The sequence below is a fragment of the Cheilinus undulatus genome, linkage group 2, assembly GCF_018320785.1.
Source record: "Cheilinus undulatus linkage group 2, ASM1832078v1, whole genome shotgun sequence".
In the NCBI taxonomy this organism is placed as follows: domain Eukaryota; kingdom Metazoa; phylum Chordata; class Actinopteri; order Labriformes; family Labridae; genus Cheilinus; species Cheilinus undulatus.
Window position 1 is genome coordinate 48,331,988 of NC_054866.1, and position 21,043 is coordinate 48,353,030.

The window sequence follows — 21,043 nt, forward strand, 5'->3', positions numbered from 1 at the left end:
AATAAGGCTCGTATCAAAAGAGACCATAACATATATAAAAGGACACAGACAAATGGTTTGCATTCCAAAATAATCCAAGCTTTTATTTTTTTAACAAACAGGTCAATTAGTTAATTAAACATTAATCAAATCAATGAAATAAAAAGGGCTGCAGCCGCTGGCCAAAAAGAACAAAAGAGGGGTGGTGGACTGGCTAACCACGCAATGGGCCATTGGACCAGCCACCACCCCTAACTAAAACTACCTAACCAAAAGAACTAACTATTTAATCAAGAAAAGAACACAACGAGAAAACAGGACTACCGACGACTACAGCCAAACTAAAACAACAAAACCCAGCAATCTAAACATGCCTGGGGAGGGAGGAAAAGGAGAAACGGGAAACAAAACGCTTGGTTAACCGAATGAATTAATCCTAAACGAAAAAATAATTACTCAAATACCAAAGAAACAAACCTCCTCACGCGCTTCTCCATGAGAGTGTCACGGGTGCCTGGCCCAGCTCTGCTCTCTCTGCTCTGCATGCTCCTCTCCCCTGCCGCTCTAATACTCCCCCTCCTCCACCCTGAGTGCTAACAGCACACAGGTGTGCTGCAGCCCACAGGTAGGGGGAGGAGGGAGATCAGAGAGAGCAGGGAGAGAGGAAACATGCAGAGCCAGGCACACGTAACACCCCCACCCTAAGATGTTGGATGCATGTTCGCCCCAAACATGCATTCAACATAAACGAGACAGCGCGTCTGCCAATACGTTTTTAACGCCTTTAATGTGCTTTATCTCTAAATTAAATGACTGTAATAGAAGGGACCAGCGCATTATTCTTTGGTTAGAGTTTCTCATTTGATTGATGAAAACAAGAGGATTATGGTCTGTGTATACAATAACGGGACAATTTGATGAGCCGACGTATACTTCAAAGTGGTTTAAAGCCAAAACTAGAGCGAGTGCCTCTTTCTCGATCGTGGAGTAAACACGCTGGTGACAGTTGAACTTTTTAGAAAAATAGGAGACTGGGTGCTCAAATCCGTTTTCGTCATCCTGCAGGAGGACAGCACCAGCTCCTGCCTCACTTGCGTCAACAGCAAGCTTAAAAGGGCGATCAAATGCGGGTGCAGCTAAGACTGGGGCATTAGACAATAATGCTTTAACGCAGTCAAACACACGCTGACAATCATCTGACCAATGGAATCGTCGTTTAGGGCTGAGGAGGTCAGCATCGGGCAGCTCCTCTGCTACCTGAGGCCCAACAGCGGCTTCATCACTGGACAGCGTTAACACGGTGTTGCACTTTTCACTGACAGGAGTCAGATGAGCAGAGTCTCTGTCAAGGTAAGGCTTTATCATGTTAATATGGCACAATCTGCTACGCCGTTTATGGTCAGGAGTGGCTACAATGTAATCTCGGTCACTCACTTTTTCTTTGATCGTGTAGGGACCGCTATAACGAGCTTGCAAAGCTGAACCGGGAACAGGCAACAATACCAACACTTTGTCACCGGGACTAAAGCTTCTATTTTTAGTATCTTTATCAAACCAGCGCTTCATTTTAGTTTGAGCAACGGACATGTTTTGTTTTGCCAATTCACACGCACGGTGAAGCTTAAAGCGGAAGTTAGAGACATAGTCACACAAGTTTTGTGGTTCATTATCGCTCAGCCACTTTTCCTGCAACAGTTTCAAAGGACCGCGCACGGTGTGTGCAAACACCAGCTCCGCTGGGCTAAACCCCAAGGACTCCTGAGCTACCTCGCGAGCTGCAAAAAGGAGGAGATGAACGCCCTCATCCCAGTCCTTGTTAGCTTCGAGACAATACGCACGGAGCATACTTTTCAACGTAGAATGAAAACGCTCCAAAGCCCCCTGGCTTTCTGGGTGGTAAGGGCTTGAATAATGGTGGGAAATATCGAGCTGTTTCAGAACTTGTGCAAAAACTCGTGACATGAAATTAGAACCTTGATCAGTTTGTATTACTTTAGGTAACCCAAACAAAGAAAAGAATTTCACGAGGGCTTTCACAACAGCGGAAGTAGTGATTTTACGCACGGGGATAGCCTCAGGGAAGCGGGTCGCCGAGCACATAATGGTCAAAAGAAACTTATTACCAGCTTTAGTGCGTGGAAAAGGACCGACACAGTCCACTATAACACATTCAAACGGCTCACCAACAACTGGAATCGGATATAATGGGTACTGCGGAATCGTTTGATTTGGTTTGCCGCAGACTTGACAAACATGGCACGTTTTACAATGTTGTCGCACATCGCGCTTTAATCCAGGCCAGAAAAAACACCGCAAAATACGGTCATACGTCTTATTAACACCTAGGTGACCAGCAAGCAGGTTATCATGTGCCAACTTCAAGACTTCATTCCGGTACGCTTTGGGCACCACAATTTGTGTCAAAACACTCCAATCATCTTGCGTGGATGCATGAGGCGGCGTCCATTTACGCACTAGTACCCCGTCTTTTAGAAAAAAGCAGGTGGACAATTTTTCAGCTTCGGGCTCGGGTACAACAGCATCAAAAGAAGCGGAAAGAGTCGAATCACGTTTTTGTTCAAAAAGAAGCTGCTCACGAGACATGCAAACTTTGGCATTAAAGTCCTCAGCCGCAGAGGAACTAACAGCCGGGGCTGCAGGAGCAACCACGGATTGAGAAGGAGCAGGAGAGACTACTGATGAAAAGGTTACATTATTATCATTAGCCATAAAGCTGTCAGCTAAATCTATGTCACTATTGTTAAGCAAATCTTGTTCTTGTTTTTCGGACATAGCGCGGGTCACAGCACAGACAGAAAACACATCAGGATATTTCTGCTCCAACTCCTCTGAGTGCTCTGGAATGGGAACAGCAGTGACTTCAGGATTTAGAAGGACTTTACCCCCAGCTAAATCATTGCCCAAGATAAGGGACACCCCGTCTATGGGAAACTGAGATGTAACACCCACTACCACCTTCCCCTTAACCAGATCTGACTCCAGGTGGATGGTATGAAGCGGAAGCGGCACAAACTGCATCCCAAACCCCCTAACTAACGCACTGGAATTAGTCGAGGATTTTTCTGACACCGGTAAAACTCCTTGCAAAAGGACTGACTGTGAAGCAGCGCTGTCCCTCAGGATGTTTATAGGAACTTTTGGACCCCCATCAGTCAGTGCGACTAAACCTTTCATCATGAAGGGTGCATACATGTCAAGGTCAGTTTTAACATCATCAGGGGTGGAGAAGAGCTGCTCACAGGGTAAAGACTCCGTTTTCATTAAGTTAACTGCTTATGTTGTCTTGGTTTTTTTATTCAGAGGAAAACACTGATTAATTGTGTGGCCACGCTTCTTACAATAAAAGCACACAGTCTTATCTTTAGCATCTACAGCCTCCTTGTTACCGTTTTTAATCTCTGCTTGAGAGTTTTGCTTAGCTGTAAGCATGAAAGGTTTAGCTGTACTAGCGCTGCGCTCAGAGGAAAAAGAAAACCTTTCAAAGCTGTCCCTGTGCGTTAAAACGTACTCGTCTGCGAGCACAGCTGCGTCAGAAACAGTTGTTACTTTTTGTTCGTTTATGTAGATGGCAATCCTGTCTGGGAGACAATTTTTGAATTCTTCTAAAAGAATCAAATTTTTCAGTTTTTCAAAATCATCTACATGCTTTGATTGACACCAACAATCAAACAGAGACTCTTTTACACGACCAAATTCACAGTAAGTCTGATTTTCAGCTTTCTTAAACTTACGGAATTTTTGTCTGTAAGCCTCTGGCACTAGTTCATAAGCGCGCAGCACAGCACATTTTACTTTGTCATAATCAAGACAGCTGTCAGGAGACATGGAAGCGTAAGCATCTTGAGCTTTACCAGTAAACACTGACTGTAATAGCAATGTCCACACATTTTTAGGCCATTTAAGTGTGTTAGCAACACGTTCAAACATGACAAAATAACGATCAACATCTTTGTCACTAAATTGCGGGACTAAACGAATACATTTATTTAAATCAAAGTCACCGCTGCCTGAAGATGAAGTTGAGGAGGAGGTCGTAACGAAAGATTGCTTTAAATCAAACTCCATTTTGCGAAACTCAAATTCAAAGTTTAATTGTTTTTCTTTAAGTTCTTTTTCATTATCTAGTTCTTTTTCTTTTAGAGCTAAACGGCGCATTTCGAGCTCTAGCTCTTTAAGGCGGAGCAAGTCACCTGAATCAGGCTGCACAGCAGGTGTGCTGAGGGCTGAGACAGCCGGATCAATTTTTAGCACTCCCTTTTCAGACAAAGCGGCAATTATCTCAGATTTTAACTCTTGTTTCTTACTTTGTTTTGAAACATTAACACCAAAATGATCGGCAATAGTAAATAACTGTTCTTTCTTACAACGGTTTAATGTTTCAAGGCTCGGATGAGCCGCAAACTCGTCAATATTAAACTCCATTTTAACTTAAACAAGTTTTTGCAAATGAGAACAAGTTACAACTATCTCCACAGCCAATCAAAAGAAAATTTAGCCGCTACACAAACAATATCTAATGAGAGCAGAGATGGCAGAGCACACACTCAAAAATTCTGAGACAAACACGGAAGCTGTGTCCAACGATACGCGTGCGAAAAAAATATGGTTACAAAACACACGGAAACAAAGTTACCAAAAAGTAGGCAAAACGTGCTTAACAATAAGGTAAACAAACGAAGTATCAAAGTAACGGTTACAACAAATCTCCAGTTAAATAAAACACAAATTAACATGGAGCAAAACCGAAACTACAAATGATACAGTTTACCAAAAACACGCAAAGCAACTAACAAAGACTGATAAAGATAAACAAGCAAAATTATCAGTACTTAAGTGCTTAAACAAAGCCTAGAAAAAACGTCGCAAAATGTGAAAAACACACGTTTTTGGCGAGCCCCCATATATGTTACGGCCTCTTAAAAATTATTAATTTAAACCGGGAAAAAAATAAGGCTCGTATCAAAAGAGACCATAACATATATAAAAGGACACAGACAAATGATTTGAGTTCCAAAATAATCCAAGCTTTTATTTTTTTAACAAACAGATCAATTAGTTAATTAAACATTAATCAAATCAATGAAATAAAAAGGGCTGCAGCCGCTGGCCAAAAAGAACAAAAGAGGGGTGGTGGACTGGCTAACCACGCAATGGGCCATTGGACCAGCCACCACCCCTAACTAAAACTACCTAACCAAAAGAACTAACTATTTAATCAAGAAAAGAACACAACGAGAAAACAGGACTACCGACGACTACAGCCAAACTAAAACAACAAAACCCAGCAATCTAAACATGCCTGGGGAGGGAGGAAAAGGAGAAACGGGAAACAAAACGCTTGGTTAACCGAATGAATTAATCCTAAACGAAAAAATAATTACTCAAATACCAAAGAAACAAACCTCCTCACGCGCTTCTCCATGAGAGTGTCACGGGTGCCTGGCCCAGCTCTGCTCTCTCTGCTCTGCATGCTCCTCTCCCCTGCCGCTCTAATACTCCCCCTCCTCCACCCTGAGTGCTAACAGCACACAGGTGTGCTGCAGCCCACAGGTAGGGGGAGGAGGGAGATCAGAGAGAGCAGGGAGAGAGGAAACATGCAGAGCCAGGCACACGTAACACAGAGATTTCTGTAAGTCTTTAGCTGACACTCTAGGAGTCTTCTTCACCTCATTGAGCATTCTGCGCTGTGCTCTTGCAGTCATCTTTACAAGACGACCATGCCTAGGGAGAGTAGCAACAGTGCTGAACCTTCTCCATTTGTAGACAGTCTGTCTTACCATGGACACATTAACATTAAGGCTTTTAGCAATACTTTTGTAACCCTTTCCAGGTTCATGCAAGTCAACAATTCTTGATCGTAGATCTTCTGAGAGCTCTTTTGTGCCAGGCATGGTTCACATCAGGCAATTCTTCTTGAGAACAGCAAATTCAACACTGGTGTGTGTTTTTTATAGGGCAGGGCAGCTTTAACCAACACATCCAATCTCATCACATTGATTGGACTCCAGGTTGGCTGACTCCTGGCTCCACATGAGCTCTTGGAGAAGTCATTAGCCTAGGACTTCACATACTTTTACCACCCTGCACTGTGAATGTATACATGGTTTGATCAATAAAAACATGAAAACATGTCATTTTTGCACAGTATTAGTTTAAGCAGACTGTGTTTTGTCTTATTGTTGTGACTTAGATAAAGATTGGAACACATTTGATGACCAATTTATGCAGAAATCCAAGAAATCTCAAAGGGTTCTCATACTTTTTCTAGCGACTGTATATACATCAGAAGTAAGAGGGGGCCAATGGCCTCATTTACTTGAGGTACCCCACTGACAGTTGACACTTCACTGGAAGCAGCTTGGATAGTGTGCCTCTTCACTCTTGGTCCTGGCTCTGGGACCTTGATTTCCAATTGAAATGCAAAATTGAAAGTTCACTGTTCTGACTCTGATCTACATTTGTATTCTGAGAGGAGCAGAGAGGTGATGAGGGGCATTTATGAAGATTACTTGTAAGTCTGAGTCAAAGCTGCAGCTGTATTGGTAAAATTTTCACAGCAGTTGTCTTTCTGGTATGTTATTTGTAGCTTTTGGATTAATAGTAAAGATCTATATTATGACAGAACACTGGACTTCAAATAGCAAAATGATAAATAATTTGTATTTAAAAGCCTTAGCTTTTTTTTAATTAATAATAAAGATTCTTAGCATTTGGAGACGCAGATAAAGGCCACCCATTTGGATCGTTTCTGAGTTTTTTGGATTTTCAAACTAAAGGCTTATTTTAAGGGTTTACGTATTAGAGGAACAATATAATATCTGACCGTTTAGTAAGTTCAGAATAAGACTTAACGCAGTTGTATTTGATACATATATAACACTGCGAACACTGTTTGTTTCATATAGGGCAAATTCTGACTTGTCCTGAACAGAGCACGGTGATGGAGTGGATGTGGGCAGGGCAGGACTATGACAAGGGGGAGTTGACGTCATCATAGGCGGAGTTGGATCATCCAATTCTGACTTCCTGCGGTGTGCAGCAGTTAATAGTTGAAGACCCTATTAGACCAGCTAATGAACAGACCGTGTTTGTAGCTCTTGAAGGCAATATCCTGTGTCCTTCCAATTTTTCATGGACAGCAGCAGTGTAGAACTCAACATGCCTACATGCAAACATCTCATCACAGTTTCCCCTGTCGGCAACAGGAAACCACAACGTCGCCATGAGCCATCAACTCTGACAAACATAACTAGCTCAAATGTGGACAGAATTCCCCAAATTACTTCCGTGTCTTTTGATAAAGCTAAGAACTTTTATTGACCGGCATCTCAGTGGTGACAATGAACACTTGAAATTCTCGCCATGCAACATTGGGTAGTTGGAAGTGTCATAGTGTGTCTGATTTGCTTCAAATTCCTCAATTGCGTCTGTGTCTTTTGATAAAGCTAAGAACTTTTATTGACTGGCATCTCACTGGCGACAATGAACACTTGAAAGTCTTGCCATGCAACAGGAAGAAGTTGGAGGTGTCGTAGTGTGTCTGATTTGCCAAAAATCTCAGAGCTATGAAAAGCATCCCTTGGATACATTTACAGAAAAATGCTCCAGATAAATAACAGACCCACAGTTACTAGAGAGATTGTTAACTTTCAACACAGTTATCAGGGGAGAGCGCGAACGCAGTCCCCCACTACCAGAAATTATGCAGTCGAGATTCCCACATTTGGGGAATTCGCAGGGGTCAGCACAACCGGAGTGCAATGGCTGAGCCTCACCCTGGGTGAACCACCTTCTTGATCATGGTATCTCCCCTGCCAGGTAAGTATGACTTGTTCAGTTCACACACAGAGCACTCATTCAAACAGATACCAGTCAGACTTAGGGTAATCCAAATAGGCAAACACCAAAATCACAGCAGTGTTGCCAAACAATGTACAGAAATCCAACACAAATGCAACAGATTTATACCAAAACTGAGAAAAACTGACCATCTACTTCACAAATTTCAACTACAATTCCCATCATGCATGCTTGTATTTCCATATCAAAAGCTCACACATAGAACAGCCTTTAGATCATTTACTAAAGCAAAAGACTGGCAGATGATTAGCACATTGAAACAATCACAAGCTAAATCAAACACTGGTTAAAGTACTTTGGTCCACCCTTCAAATTCAGAGAAAATGGTTTACAAGAAAGAAACAAATTTGCAGATCTTCTTTGTTCCTTTCACACTGCAGGAACTTCCTGTTTCTTTGTTCACAGCTGGGGAGTACCTTGCATTTCTGCTACTGCCTCCTACTGCTGTGCTATGTGAACAGCACAAGCTTGGAAAAAGAGGACTTGTAGTGCTTTGTAGTTTTAAAAAGCAAAACAAAATCTTGATACTTTTTCTCCAAACTGAAAATTCTAGCTTCGTAAAATAGATTTCCTGCAATACTGCTATTTGGCCAAAATGACTTATTCTCGTAGAATTGTTCAGCCTTTAATGAACTGATGATGATGATGCATTTCTCAAAGCAATTAACGACAAGAAAAGAAGAGACAGACGAAAAAGCCAGCATTTCCATGGAATCACAACATAGGTGGGGGAAACTGTACCATCTGTGCTTTGACTTTTTTGAGATGGTGCCTTTAAACAAATATTGTCCATGGAGGCTTCTCTCTTAACCAAGAGTGCTAGGAAATGATATATTTCATCTTCTTGTTTGAACCTGTTTTGCGAGATATTTTTTGATAGTTTCCACAAATGCAAAAGGCAGTGGTACGGCACAATTCTCCAATAGTAGCTGCTTGACTTGTGTGAGACAGAAGTTACTTGCTGGCATCTAGATCACTACCACACATCAAGGACTACTCTACTGCTCTTTCAGGCAGCCTTCCACATAAGGGAATTCAACATAGGTATGTGTTATATTCAACAAGAAAAAGGGGGTGCACCGTTCCTGGAGGTACTGCAATACCAGGTCGATGCGTGGAGTGGACGGAGCAAGCCCCTATTCCATCTCCCTGTTCCAAAAATCAATTTAATATATGGTCCCCGGGTAGGGGACGTATCAGATATTAAACTGATAAGAACAGATACTACACTTGATCTTAGCCAAAAGGCCGAGAAGCGATAACACAAACTTGTCCGAGCAGAGGACAACATTCCCCTCACTGTGTTTCACACTGACGGTTGAGCCAGGTTTAAAAACACCAAAATCTCTCAACGAGACAGAAATTATCTACCATATAAATAGGTCAAAGGTGAAAGGGGACATTAGGTCCAAAAACAATGTTTTATATCAAAGTGAGGTTGCTGCATATTCAGCTCTATCATACTCCCTGCTCATGTGACTTTTGCTGTCCAATGAGGTTCTGAAATTCTGTTTTTCTGAATAAAGTCAAAATGTCACAGAACAAGTGATTAAAGGCCCAGCAACATAATCTAGTGTACAAAAACTATACCATACTGCTCAGTAAACTTAAAAGATCAAGATAAAATGCAGAGTAAAAAATTAAAAAATAGCATGTTTCCATTTCTCTTTGTCACATGGCAGACACTTCCTGCTTCTTTGTTCACTCCTGTTGGGAATCTACTGCCCCCTCATGATCAAAGGTGTAAACAGCACCATTCTGGGACTTAGAGACAACAACACTACTACTAACGAAGATTATTAATGGAAAACAAAAGTCCAAAGTGTGTTTGCTCTTATTAAGATTTCTGCAGAAAACAGTGTGGGAAACCATAATAGCCAAACATCAAGCAGATTTCCCCTTTTGGAGTAAGAAAATTAAATCGGACTGAAGCTTTGGTCCATTTCTATAGTTATCTGTAACGACTACAAACAGCCTTTCCAAACAGAGGCAATTCTTTGACAAAAACGTGAAGAATACTTGTAACATCACATTTCCTTAAGTTAGTTTGAAAAATGTGTGGGTAAGGTAAATAAAAAGTCATCACCATGTGTTAGTATGTCAAAGAAAACAGGTTTTGGCTCACTATAATAAATGTAATCTTTAGGCTAAATTATCTTTCCCCAGCATCATAAAACAAACAGCTCTGTTAAAAGATGTTCTTTTCTCATTTCCCCACCAAATAATTAAAGTACCGACAGCGGTATCAGTAAAGGCTTTGATTGTTATATATTTTGACGAAAAGTAAGGACTGAAAGTTCAGGAATAACTCAGACTACAGCTGGACAAAAATGTTTAAAAAGTTTTTGTCAACTTATACTTAACTAAAACTTTCGAATTTGACAAATACTTTCTCTTTATTAGTTATTTTCAATACATCTTTATACAAATCCATGTAGCATGCTGTCTGTACAATATTTACAGGGATATAACAGTGATTAAAAAAATAATAATCTGACTAAACCAAAATTCAGAAGCCTACCTTTGCCTGCTTAACCCCCCCCCCCCCCAAAAAAATAAACATAAAAAGAGACTCAACTGCTCCTCTGTTGCTAAGAAAGTCCATACTTACTTCTAATGGTTAAACAAAAGAAAATCCCTGTGCTACAGGTTTTTTATATTGTTTTCACACATCAACCTTTATGAAATGAATTACTCACATTGCTGTGATAATACTGACAACATTGATGTTTTGGTCCTGATTAATGTGATATGAAATATTATAGATGCATCTCTACTGTGTACTTTATTATAGGTAGCTGGAAGAGTGTACACTGTTAAGAGCCACTGATAAAACCAAACCAATAGTATACCACTCTGTTTCTTAGAGAAGTCACTTTATTTTAAAATTTACATCAAAACAAATTATGTTTTCAAGTGAAAAGACTATTTCTGGAAGAAGGAAATACATCTATCCAAAAGCAGCAGTACCAATGCAATTTCTGAAATACACAGATTAATTTTACACACAGTTATCAGGGGAGAGCGCGAACGCAGTCCCCCACTACCAGAAATTATGCAGTCGAGATTCCCACATTTGGGGAATTCGCAGGGGTCAGCACAACCGGAGTGCAATGGCTGAGCCTCACCCTGGGTGAACCACCTTCTTGATCATGGTATCTCCCCTGCCAGGTAAGTATGACTTGTTCAGCTCACACACAGAGCACTCATTCAAACAGATACCAGTCAGACTTAGGGTAATCCAAATAGGCAAACACCAAAATCACAGCAGTGTTGCCAAACAATGTACAGAAATCCAACATAAATGCAACAGATTTATACCAAAACTGAGAAAAACTGACCATCTACTTCACAAATTTCAACTACAATTCCCATCATGCATGCTTGTATTTCCATATCAAAAGCTCACACATAGAACAGCCTTCAGATCATTTACTAAAGCAAAAGACTGGCAGATGATTAGCACATTGAAACAATCACAAGCTAAATCAAACACTGGTTAAAGTACTTTGGTCCACCCTTCAAATTCAGAGAAAATAGTTTACAAGAAAGAAACAAAACTAGCAGATCTTCTTTGTTCCTTTCACACTGCAGGAACTTCCTGTTTCTTTGTTCACAGCTGGGGAGTACCTTGCATTTCTGCTACTGCCTCCTACTTCTGTGCTATGTGAACAGCACAAGCTTGGCAAAAGAGGACTTGTAGTGCTTTGTAGTTTTAAAAAGCAAAACAAAATCTTGATACTTTTTCTCCAAACTGAAAATTCTAGCTTTGTAAAATAGATTTCCTGCAATACTGCTATTTGGTCAAAATGACTTATTCTCATAGAATTGCCTTTAATGAACTGATGATGATGATGCATTTCTCAAAGCAATTAACGACAAGAAAAGAAGAGACAGACGAAAAAGCCAGCATTTCCATGGAATCACAACATAGGTGGGGGAAACTGTACCATCTGTGCTTTGACTTTTTTGAGATAGTGCCTTTAAACAAATATTGTCCATGGAGGCTTCTCTCTTAACCAAGAGTGCTAGGAAATGATATATTTCATCTTCTTGTTTGAACCTGTTTTGCGAGATATTTTTTGATAGTTTTCACAAATGCAAAAGGCAGTGGTACGGCACAATTCTCCAATAGTAGCTGCTTGACTTGTGTGAGACAGAAGTTACTTGCTGGCATCTAGATCACTACCACACATCAAGGACTACTCTACTGCTCTTTTAGGCAGCCTTCCACATAAGGGAATTTAACATAGGTATGTGTTATATTCAACAAGAAAAAGGGGGTGCACCGTTCCTGGAAGTACTGCAATACCAGGTCGATGCGTGGAGTGGACGGAGCAAGCCCCTATTCCATCTCCCTGTTCCAAAAATCAATTTAATATATGGTCCCCGGGTAGGGACGTATCAGATATTAAACTGATAAGAACAGATACTACACTTGATCTTAGCCAAAAGGCCGAGAAGCGATAACACAAATTTGTCTGAGCAGAGGACAACATTCCCCTCACTGTGTTTCACACTGACGGTTGAGCCAGGTTTAAAAACACCAAAATCTCTCAACAAGACAGAAATTATCTACCATATAAATAGGTCAAAGGTGAAAGGGGACATTAGGTCCAAAAACAATGTTTTATATCAAAGTGAGGTTGCTGCATATTCAGCTCTATCATACTCCCTGCTCATGTGACTTTTGCTGTCCAATGAGGTTCTGAAATTCTGTTTTTCTGAATAAAGTCAAAATGTCACAGAACAAGTGATTAAAGGCCCAGCAACATAATCTAGTGTACAAAAACTATACCATACTGCTCAGTAAACTTAAAAGATCAAGATAAAATGCAGAGTAAAAAATTATAAAATAGCATGTTTTCATTTCTCTTTGTCACATGGCAGACACTTCCTGCTTCTTTGTTCACTCCTGTTGGGAATCTACTGCCCCCTCATGATCAAAGGTGTAAACAGCACCATTCTGGGACTTAGAGACAACAACACTACTACTAACGAAGATTATTAATGGAAAACAAAAGTCCAAAGTGTGTTTGCTCTTATTAAGATTTCTGCAGAAAACAGTGTGGGAAACCATAATAGCCAAACATCAAGCAGATTTCCCCTTTTGGAGTAAGAAAATTAAATCGGACTGAAGCTTTGGTCCATTTCTATAGTTATCTGTAACGACTACAAACAGCCTTTCCAAACAGAGGCAATTCTTTGACAAAAACGTGAAGAACACTTGTAACATCACATTTCCTTAAGTTAGTTTGAAAAATGTGTGGGTAAGGTAAATAAAAAGTCATCAACATGTGTTAGTATGTCAAAGAAAACAGGTTTTGGCTCACTATAATAAATGTAATCTTTAGGCTAAATTATCTTTCCCCAGCATCATAAAACAAACAGCTCTGTTAAAAGATGTTCTTTTCTCATTTCCCCACCAAATAATTGAAGTACCGACAGCGGTATCAGTAAAGGCTTTGATTGTTATATATTTTGACTAAAAGTAAGGACTGAAAGTTCAGGAATAACTTAGACTACAGCTGGACAAAAATGTTTAAAAAGTTTTTGTCAACTTATACTTAACTAAAACTTTCGAATTTGACAAATACTTTCTCTTTATTAGTTATTTTCAATACATCTTTATACAAATCCATGTAGCATGCTGTCTGTACAATATTTACAGGGATATAACAGTGATTAAAAAAATAATAATCTGACTAAACCAAAATTCAGAAGCCTACCTTTGCCTGCTTAACCCCCCCAAAAAATAAACATAAAAAGAGACTCAACTGCTCCTCTGTTGCTAAGAAAGTCCATACTTACTTCTAATGGTTAAACAAAAGAAAATCCCTGTGCTACAGGTTTTTTATATTGTTTTCACACATCAACCTTTATGAAATGAATTACTCACATTGCTGTGATAGTACTGACAACATTGATGTTTTGGTCCTGATTAATGTGATATGAAATATTATAGATGCATCTCTACTGTGTACTTTATTATAGGTAGCTGGAAGAGTGTACACTGTTAAGAGCCACTGATAAAACCAAACCAATAGTATACCACTCTATGTTTCTTAGAGAAGTCACTTTATTTTAAAATTTACATCAAAACAAATTATGTTTTCAAGTGAAAAGACTATTTCTGGAAGAAGGAAATACATCTATTCAAAAGCAGCAGTACCAATGCAATTTCTGAAATACACAGATTAATTTTACACACAGTTATCAGGGGAGAGCGCGAACGCAGTCCCCCACTACCAGAAATTATGCAGTCGAGATTCCCACATTTGGGGAATTCGCAGGGGTCAGCACAACCGGAGTGCAATGGCTGAGCCTCGCCCTGGGTGAACCACCTTCTTGATCATGGTATCTCCCCTGCCAGGTAAGTATGACTTGTTCAGCTCACACACAGAGCACTCATTCAAACAGATACCAGTCAGACTTAGGGTAATCCAAATAGGCAAACACCAAAATCACAGCAGTGTTGCCAAACAATGTACAGAAATCCAACATAAATGCAACAGATTTATACCAAAACTGAGAAAAACTGACCATCTACTTCACAAATTTCAACTACAATTCCCATCATGCATGCTTGTATTTCCATATCAAAAGCTCACACATAGAACAGCCTTCAGATCATTTACTAAAGCAAAAGACTGGCAGATGATTAGCACATTGAAACAATCACAAGCTAAATCAAACACTGGTTAAAATACTTTGGTCCACCCTTCAAATTCAGAGAAAATAGTTTACAAGAAAGAAACAAAACTAGCAGATCTTCTTTGTTCCTTTCACACTGCAGGAACTTCCTGTTTCTTTGTTCACAGCTGGGGAGTACCTTGCATTTCTGCTACTGCCTCCTACTTCTGTGCTATGTGAACAGCACAAGCTTGGCAAAAGAGGACTTGTAGTGCTTTGTAGTTTTAAAAAGCAAAACAAAATCTTGATACTTTTTCTCCAAACTGAAAATTCTAGCTTTGTAAAATAGATTTCCTGCAATACTGCTATTTGGTCAAAATGACTTATTCTCATAGAATTGCCTTTAATGAACTGATGATGATGATGCATTTCTCAAAGCAATTAACGACAAGAAAAGAAGAGACAGACGAAAAAGCCAGCATTTCCATGGAATCACAACATAGGTGGGGGAAACTGTACCATCTGTGCTTTGACTTTTTTGAGATAGTGCCTTTAAACAAATATTGTCCATGGAGGCTTCTCTCTTAACCAAGAGTGCTAGGAAATGATATATTTCATCTTCTTGTTTGAACCTGTTTTGCGAGATATTTTTTGATAGTTTCCACAAATGCAAAAGGCAGTGGTACGGCACAATTCTCCAATAGTAGCTGCTTGACTTGTGTGAGACAGAAGTTACTTGCTGGCATCTAGATCACTACCACACATCAAGGACTACTCTACTGCTCTTTTAGGCAGCCTTCCACATAAGGGAATTTAACATAGGTATGTGTTATATTCAACAAGAAAAAGGGGGTGCACCGTTCCTGGAGGTACTGCAATACCAGGTCGATGCGTGGAGTGGACGGAGCAAGCCCAAACCAATAGTATACCACTCTATGTTTCTTAGAGAAGTCACTTTATTTCAAAACTTACATCAAAACAAATTATGTTTTCAAGTGTAAAGACTATTTCTTGAAGAAGGAAATACATCTATCCAAAAGCAGCAGTACCAATGCAATTTCTGAAATACACAGATTAATTTTACACACAGTTATCAGGGGAGAGCGCGAACGCAGTCCCCCACTACCAGAAATTATGCAGTCGAGATTCCCACATTTGGGGAATTCGCAGGGGTCAGCACAACCGGAGTGCAATGGCTGAGCCTCGCCCTGGGTGAACCACCTTCTTGATCATGGTATCTCCCCTGCCAGGTAAGTATGACTTGTTCAGCTCACAGACTGGGATGTCATTCACATAGATACCAATCAGACTGAGGGTTGTTAAAATACACAAACACTGACACCAGGACGGTATTAATAAAAAATACACTCTCATATCATATAAAAGCATCAATTTTGGACTAAAACGGACAAAAATCAGACTTTGAACTGCAGAAAATGTTACTAAAATTCCCATCATGCATATCTGAATAACCACATAAAAAGCTTTCTAAATATAACAAGTTTTATATAATCTTCTAAAACAAAAGACAAATAGCCAATCAGTAAGTTGAGGCCATCAAAAACTAAATCAAATTCTGATAAAAACTAGTTGGACCAGCCTTTAAAATCCAGAGAAAAGAGTAAAAAGGAGCAGATCTCCTTTGTTCCCTCTCATTCTGTAGGAACTTCCTGTTTCTTTTTTCCTTCTTTGCTGGTCAGCAACTCACAATTCTGCTACTGCCACCTACTGCTCTGGTGTGCGAACTACAACTGTTCACTAAAAAGGGTTTGCAGTGATTTTTAGTTAAACTAAACCAATGTTTTAACTCCTTCACATTAAAAACACCTGTGAAATTATGAATTGGCAATATTGTTTTCATACATTGCATGTTACTATCAACAGAGGGATGTTTGGTCTGAGAAGGTCCTGAGAAAGAGAAAGACTGAGGCTTCATCTATCGATTGTCTTATTATTGAATAATTTGTCAATTATTTTCTTAATTAATCTCTCAATTATTTTGCGACACTGTTTAAAGTATTCCAAAATTTATGACGAGAATAACGGAGGTTTTCTCCAATATATTAACTAAAATCTAAAAACAATTCTAGTTAACTAACTTAAACAAATATGAGGATTTACAAATAATCAACAAAACTAAAACTTGATTGTGTGCTCAAAAAACTAGCTCACTTACAACACATACACACGAGCTGGTTTAAAATGGCCTAACTTGATTGGTCAAGATTTCAAACAATGTTCATTCAGGCTCCTAATTTGTATTTAAAAATTCAATTTGGCTTAATAAAATAAAAAAAAGTGAAGAGTATCAGATTTCAATTTATTTATTAACTTTTATTTATTAGCAAAAAAAAAACAAAAACAAAAAAAAAACAAAAACAAAAAAACAAACAAAAAAAAAAAAACTCCATAAACAACATATATTTTAGGTACTCTGCCTTAAACTCTACATGGCAGCACTTGCGTCCAATTGGACCTGAAGCACTTGATGGCACTTACTGATGTTGTTTCTTCTTGTCTAGATCATTGCTTGTGTTGTTCTTGCTCTCAAATGTACGTCGCTTTGGAGAAAAGCGTCTGCTAAATGACATTGTAACATTGTAACATTAACTTGTACAGTGTTATTTTTTCTGGCCCTTTTGGGACCAACCCCTGACAAGTAGGCTAACCTATATTACTGTTAAAGGTAAAGCAAAATGAAGCATTTTAGCAAAATAAATACTTAACTAAAAATCAGTGAGCATTAAGTTTTTAGAGCAGTAAAAACTAATTAAAAAAGCAAACTGAAATTAAAAATACAAATAGAAAACAAAATAAAAATAAAAACTGACTACTTAAAACCATTATAACCTAGCTCCAGTACGTTACATGCATATTTGCGCGCATCTCCCAGAAGCAAAAAGAAGGTGTGAACCTCCTTCTTTTCAGCAGAGACCACAACATGCAGTTTTAAAGAAATCAGGGTTTTCTCCAATCTGCAAACCTGCTAGCTAAACAGTAGTTGAGCTCTTGGGCTCTGATACAGGCTTCAACTACCCCCCCTACACTTTCAAACATTTTTAATTCAAGTAACACTAATCACAAAATAAAAATCTCAAACTTCAAAACACCACAGCATCACAAAATAGGCCAACTTCAACATCATATTTCAAACTACAGCAGGATTAATAAAAAAGTGTAGCTAGTTACTCACCTTGTGTCTGCTGCCGTCTTAAATAGATGAAGGTGCTGGTTCTTCAGAGACATCAGTTAGGTCTGACTAACTCCAGACTGGAGTGCTAGTCTCATATCAGGCTCCACATTTATCCAGCTGTCCTGCTTTCAGACCAACAAGTGCAGAAAATCTATCCTCAGTGTTGTGGGCAGGTGAGAAGGGCATCAGCACTTTCAGAGTCAGTCAGCTCAGTTGTTCCATTTGGATGTGGATCAAGTGGTCAAACTTCCGTCTTTGAAAGTTGTTTTTAGCTCCACATCTGAACAGATATCCACCAGGCGGCTCGGATGAAATACTTTTAATATGTCCACTCAAATCTGCTTCTGACAAATGTTGTCAATTAAAGTCCTACAGATGCTCTTGGAGGCAGAAACAATGTCAGGATTCTGCTCCTCTTCAGCAACACAAAGAAATGCTTTGATGGGAAGCAGTCAACCTCTTGGCTATTAAGATAAGCTCACAACATCTTCAGATGTGCAGCTTTAAATTTGTCCAGCATGTTGAGGACAGTGACGGCATGAGTGCTTGTAAAAATCTGCCAGGTATGACTGTTTAGCACCCACTGAAAATCCTCTAATCTGTCATAAAGTTCATCTGTGTTATGCTTTCATCAAAATAGCCAAACTTTACCTTATGATAGTCTGCAAACCAGCGTAGAAAAGGAGTTTTGGGTGTTTGTAACCCATCTTTTAAAAAGCTTTTTGAAGAGACATGTCCTCAGTAGTTTGCTTTTTAATGTGTTCACCATTTACCTGGTACTTTTTTGAAGCACCTTGGCATTTTTTCTTCTTCAGTGGCATTTAAAGGCTGCTGGCATCCAAAAAGTTGCATTACCGCCAACTACTAGTTTCAAGTGACTCTACAATTCCAGCTACAACTGCTATGTATTTGCAAGTAAAAGAATAGAAAGGCAAACATCATCATTCTAGGCTCTAGTGAGGCCTGCTTCTCTCGGCAGTCCCTGAACCTTTTCTCCAGTAACTCCCACAATATCCAAAAATCTTTTCCGCTATCAACAGTTCCAGTTTTCTCAGATTAGCTCTCAGTATCAGCAGCACAATTTAGCACCACTGCTAAGAAGGTGAAGGACTTAAGCCCCCTCATAAACACAGTACATGTAATGCCTTCTCTTAGACTGATTTTCATTGATGTTTGACCCCTTTCCTTTACTTTTCACTTGTTTTTCTAGACCTCCTCTTTAATTTCATCATAATAGTTTTCATCTGTCTCCTTATCTTTGAGTTTTCATCTCTCTAAGCCGCATACCCTCCTCCACAATAAATACATTTGGGTTCTTTACCACAACTCCTGCCACGACACACTTCATCACAACCTTTACGACAATATCTTAGTGGTGTCAACAAGCAAGAGAACAATGTCCAAATGTCCAACATTGTGTGTTCACTGTAGAGGTTTAGAGAAGAAGGCCTGACTGAGTAACCAATGTAGACTAAGAACACTTTATCTAAGAATTCAGAATCAAAATGCTGCATGGCTGACATTGTCTGACATCTCTTTCCATCACGTATTACGGGCACACACTTACACTCCCTAAACCTCCCTGTATCAACCATGCTTTACGCTCTATCAACACTTCCTTAAATATGAGCTCTACAGAGTCAAAAACAAGATACTCAGTCCTTAAACTGCCTCAGTAACAAAGCGTTCTTCATTTGATTTGTGACACACACTCACCAGTAATTGCTGAGCGTATGCTCCTTCATCTTCAAATGTCCTCTGGATCTCTATCTTTGTCCTAGTGTGCTACTGCGCTGCACGGTACATAAACGTGATGGGGGCCGTCTCCATTTTCCAATCGTCGCAGATGCACCATCTGTGAAAATACAAATGCAAGTTGTTCATCCAATATTATTCTTCAAAATAAAATTACTGAGTGAGTCAAATTTAGTTTCCATATGGTGTTGTTCAAGAGGGTATGACAAGCTGTTGTGCACTTTGCACACATACCCCTTAAGGAATACCATTTGCTTAATTCCCAATTTCAGTGGACGTGTAATCAGCTGCTCTTCAAATTTTCCACAGTGGATAATTTTCTGCGCTTAACAGTGTCATTAGACAGCAGGACGAACTTCATAGTAGGAATGGGCATTAAAACAGTGATTTGATATCCCTGGGTATTCAGAAATAGCCTTAGTGCTGCTTTGATTGCCATTATGAAGATGGTTTTGTGGGTTTTTTTTTATAAGAAATGTCTTTAAAGTGTGTGTACGTTTCCAGCAGCAGCACCACAGCCTTGGTGTAGGCTCTTAATTTGATGGTAAATCCATGACTCAACATTGGCAAGCTCAACAGATATAGAAAACACTGCTGCTAAATTATCCAAGATCCCTACTTGGTGTTGCAGCTGAACCAGTTGTCACTGAATGATGTGTCATTTGCTAGGGGTGGGAAAAAAAAAAATCGATACAGCATTGTACATTATGTCTGCCGATATATCGTATTGTCTCCTCTATCAAGTATCTTTTTTTTTCCACATTAATTGCAAATTATATTTCATATAATGTACCATTTATAATGGAAAAATAAAGTCACATTTTTGAGGTCGACAGAGTTGATGGTCATACAGCCTGAGAAAGTTAGTAAAACAAATATGACAGCACCAGGGGAAAGGCATTAGGAATGCAAGCAGGGTATGAATGAGCTGAACATGACATGAGGGTTGTAAGAAGTGCTACATGAAAATAAAATACTGCGGAAAGATGACAAACATGAGGGCAGGACTAATGTTAAATGAGCTAAACAGTTGAAAAAAAATGGTATAGATTGGTATACTGTATCCCAATACTCACTGTATTGCAAAATGTTTAAAATTGCAATAATATCAAATCGTGACCCAAGTTTCATGATGACATTGTATCATGGGGCCACTAGTGATTCCCACCCCTATCATTTAACTACGCCAAGTCTGTTGTGTCAGGCGTTTCTTTATGTTTTTTTGCTTCTTATTAACCCTTTTTTAAAGTAAACAATCAATACTGTCGCTTTGACCCTTCAAATCATTTAGGAAATTCAAATTAATATGGATGGAAATCACTACAACAGTTTCTTAAAAAAGAGAAAAGCCTATCAACTAGGGGGATGTGACGAAATCAAAACGCCACGAGATTTCTCGTTGCGGAAAAATCAATCTCGCGAGATCAATATTGCGCAGACAGTAAAAGCAGCAGCTCCCCTTAATGAAAAAAAAAAAAAACCAAACCGGAAATTATAAAAGATCACAAAGATTCCCCGGACACTTTAAAACTGTTCGTGAGAGAGCCTATGAAGAAACGGAGCTGCTCTGTGATCCATTAAGATGACCGCTTCAACCCCCAC

At 39.3% G+C, this 21,043-nt stretch overlaps 6 non-coding genes across 6 annotated transcripts; all 6 read right to left on the reverse strand.

The window, feature by feature from the left end:
* Positions 1 to 7,662: 7,662 nt before the first annotated feature.
* On the reverse strand, positions 7,663 to 7,826 carry LOC121527410. The gene has a single exon (XR_005993395.1). It is a non-coding gene; the product is annotated as a U1 spliceosomal RNA (small nuclear RNA).
* A 1,103-nt stretch (positions 7,827 to 8,929) lies between these two features.
* Positions 8,930 to 9,120, reverse strand: LOC121527424. The gene has a single exon (XR_005993399.1). It is a non-coding gene; the product is annotated as a U2 spliceosomal RNA (small nuclear RNA).
* Positions 9,121 to 10,875: 1,755 nt separating this feature from the next.
* On the reverse strand, positions 10,876 to 11,039 carry LOC121527474. Its single transcript, XR_005993411.1, has one exon. It is a non-coding gene; the product is annotated as a U1 spliceosomal RNA (small nuclear RNA).
* A 1,099-nt stretch (positions 11,040 to 12,138) lies between these two features.
* Positions 12,139 to 12,328, reverse strand: LOC121527437. The gene has a single exon (XR_005993405.1). It is a non-coding gene; the product is annotated as a U2 spliceosomal RNA (small nuclear RNA).
* Positions 12,329 to 14,077: 1,749 nt separating this feature from the next.
* Positions 14,078 to 14,241, reverse strand: LOC121527510. The gene has a single exon (XR_005993420.1). It is a non-coding gene; the product is annotated as a U1 spliceosomal RNA (small nuclear RNA).
* Positions 14,242 to 15,587: 1,346 nt separating this feature from the next.
* On the reverse strand, positions 15,588 to 15,751 carry LOC121527514. Its single transcript, XR_005993421.1, has one exon. It is a non-coding gene; the product is annotated as a U1 spliceosomal RNA (small nuclear RNA).
* Between the last annotated feature and the right edge of the window lie 5,292 nt (positions 15,752 to 21,043).